Source organism: Vulpes vulpes, chromosome X, assembly GCF_048418805.1.
Source record: "Vulpes vulpes isolate BD-2025 chromosome X, VulVul3, whole genome shotgun sequence".
Taxonomy (NCBI): domain Eukaryota; kingdom Metazoa; phylum Chordata; class Mammalia; order Carnivora; family Canidae; genus Vulpes; species Vulpes vulpes.
This window is the reverse complement of record NC_132796.1, coordinates 66317096-66320270: the sequence shown is the minus strand read 5'-3', so window position 1 is coordinate 66320270 and position 3175 is coordinate 66317096. Positions and strand designations below refer to the sequence as shown.

Below are 3175 nucleotides of genomic sequence, written 5' to 3'. Positions count from 1 at the left end.
CTTAAAAAAAAAAAAAAAAAAAAGAGTTTATTTATTCATTCACGAGAGAAACAGAGAGAGAGGCAGAGATATAGAGGGAGAAGCAGGCTCCCTGCAGGGAGCCTGATGCAGGACACTATCCCCAGACCCTGGGATCACATCCCGAGTTGAAGGCAGACGCTCAACTGCTTAGCCACTCAGACTTATCTCTTCTGCTCATTTCTTTACTGGATTATTTTTTTTGGGGGGGGGGCGATGTTGAGTTTTATAAGATCTGTATGTATTTTTGGATACTAGTCATTTATCAGATATGTCATTTGCAAATATCTTCTCAGATTCCATAGGAAACCTTTTAGTTTTGCTGATTGTTTCCTTCGCTGTGCAGAAGGTTTTTATCTTAAAAAAAAATTTAGAAGGTTTTCATTTTGATGAAGTCCCAATGGTTTATGGTTTATTATATATATATATATGAGAAATATATATATATTTCTCATTAAACTTTTGTTTTAATGGGTCTCAAAATTCTGTGACAGATTTTTGGTCAAGTTGTTTCCATTAAAAAGTACTGGTTTTAAAAACTAATAACTTAAAACTGCCACACATGCACAAACAAGCCAAATGGTCCACAAAAACATTCTCCTTTCCTTCTGAAGGTTTTACGATGCATTGTTATCATTAACCAGTCTTTTACTATTAAACTTAAATGGCCAATTGACACAAACATTTCTGAGACCATTCTTCCACCACTGATTAAGACTGGGGTGGCAGGTATTGGGGATAATATTCATTTAGCCTTCTGAGCTTTCTGGACAGACTTGGTGACTGCCAGCTTCAGCTGCCTTCTTGTCCACTGCTTTGATGACATCCACAGCAACCATCTGTGTCATGTCATGAACAGCAAAATGGCCCAGAGGAAGATAGTGAAGCTCTCAACACACATAGGTTTGCCAGGAACTGTATCAACAATGGCAGCATCAAGAACTTGGGACCGTCTTCCAGCTTTTCTCCAGAACGATGATATATCTTCTACTTCAGCTCAGCAAACTTTCAAGCAATGTGAGCTGTGTGACAATCCAGCACAGGTGCATATCCAGCACTTATTTGGCCTGGATGGTTCAGGATAATCACCTGAGCCATGAAGCCAGCTGCTTCCATTGGTGGGTCATTTTTGCTGTCATCAGCCACATTGCCACGATAAACATCTTTGACAGATATGTTCTTAACATTGAAGCCCACATCATCCCCAGGAAGAGCCTCACTCAAAGCTTCATGGTGCATTTCAACAGAATCTACTTTAGTTGTAACACTGACCAGAGCAAAGGTGACTACCATGCCAGGCTTAAGAACACTAGTCTCCACTTGGGTCACTGGGATAGTACTAATACCACCAATTTTGTAGATGTCCTGAAGGGGCAGATGCAAGGGCTTATCAGTTGGACGAGTTGGTGGCAGAATGCAATCCAGAGCCTCAAGCAGTGTGGTTCCACTGGCATTCCCATCTTTATGGGCGACTTTCCATCCCTTGAACAAAGGCATGTTAGCCCTTGACTCCAGCATGTTGTCACCATTCCAAACAGATATTGGCACAAATGTTACTGTGTCAGGGTTGTAGCCAATTTTCATAATGTAGGGGCTGACTTCCTTAATGATTTGCTCGTATCTCTTCTGGCTGTAGGGTGGTGCAGTGGAATCCATTTTGTTAACACCAACAATTAGTTTTTTTACACCCAGTGTGTCAGCCAGAAGGGCATGCTCACGGGTTTGCCCATTCTTGGAGATACCTGCTTCAAATTCACCAACACCAGCAGCAACAATCAGGACAGGACAGTCAGCCTGAGATGTGTCTGTAATCATTTTTTTAAAGATTTTATTTATTTATTCATCAGAGGGAGAGAGAGAGAGAGAGAGAGAGAGAGAGAGAGAGAGAGAGAGAGAGGCAGAGACACAGGCAGAGGGAGCAGCAGGCAGAGGGAGAAGCAGGGAGCCTGACATGGGACTCAATCCTGGGTCTCCAGGATCATGCCCTGAGCTGAAGACAGTGCTAAACCGCTGAGCCACCCGGGCTGCCCCTGTAATCATGTTTTTGATAAAGTGTCTGTGTTCTGGGGCATCAATGATGGTCACATAATACTTACTGGACTCGAATTTCCACAGGGAGATATCAATGGTGATACCACGTTCACGTTCAGCTTTCAGTTTATCCAAGACCCAGGCATACTTGAAGGAAGGAGCCTTTTCCCACTTCAGCAGCCTCCTTCTCAAATTCTTTGATAGTTCTTTTGTTAGTCCCACCACATTTGTAGATCAGATAGCCAGTAGTGGTAGACTTGCCTGAATCTATGTGTCCAATATGACGATGTTGTTGTGAGTCTTTTCCTTTCCCATTTTGGTTTAGGTTTAGCAGTGGTTTTCGTGACACTTGTGTTCTGGTGGCAAACCCATTGCGAAAAAGCCCAATAGTTTATTTTTACTTTTGTTACTCTTATCATAGGAGACGTATCTAATAAGAGGTTGCTACAGCTGATGTCAAAGATCACTTCCTGTGTTATCCCCTAGGATTTTGATGGTTTCCTCTCTCACTTTTAGGTCTTTCATCCATTTTGAATTTATTTTGTGTATGGTGTAAGTTTCATTCTTTTGCATGTAGCTGTTCACTTTTCCCAATACCGTTTACTGAAGTGATTTTTTTCCATTGAGTATTCTTTCCTGCTTTGTCAAAAATTAGCTAACAATATGCGTTGCCTGGATGACTCAGCATTAAGTGTCTACCTTCAGATCGGGTCATGATCCTAGGGTCATGAAATCAAGCCCCAAGTCTGGCTCCTAGCTTAGCAGAGAGCCTACTTCTCCCTCTCCCTGCTGCTCCTCCCGCTTGGGCTCTCTCTCTCTGTACTCAAATAGATATACAAAATCCTAAAAATGAAGAAAATTAGTTGATTATATAATTGTGGGTTCATTTCTAGGTTTTTTATCTTGTTCCATTTATCTATATGCCTATTTTTTTGTTTGTTACCATACTGTCTGGACCACTAAAACTTTGTAATATAATTTAAAGTCCATAATTGTGATGCCTCCAGCTTTGCTTTTCCTTTTCAAAGTTGCTTTGGCTATTTGGAGTCTTTTGTGGTTCCATACAAATTTTAGGATTGTTTGTTCTAGCTTTGTGAAAAATGCTATTTCAATATGGATTGTATTA

General features: G+C 41.1%; 1 pseudogene; it reads right to left on the bottom strand.

Moving 5' to 3' along the window:
- Positions 1 to 611: 611 nt before the first annotated feature.
- On the bottom strand, positions 612 to 2421 carry LOC140596113 (elongation factor 1-alpha 1-like; annotated as a pseudogene).
- Positions 2422 to 3175: the final 754 nt, after the last annotated feature.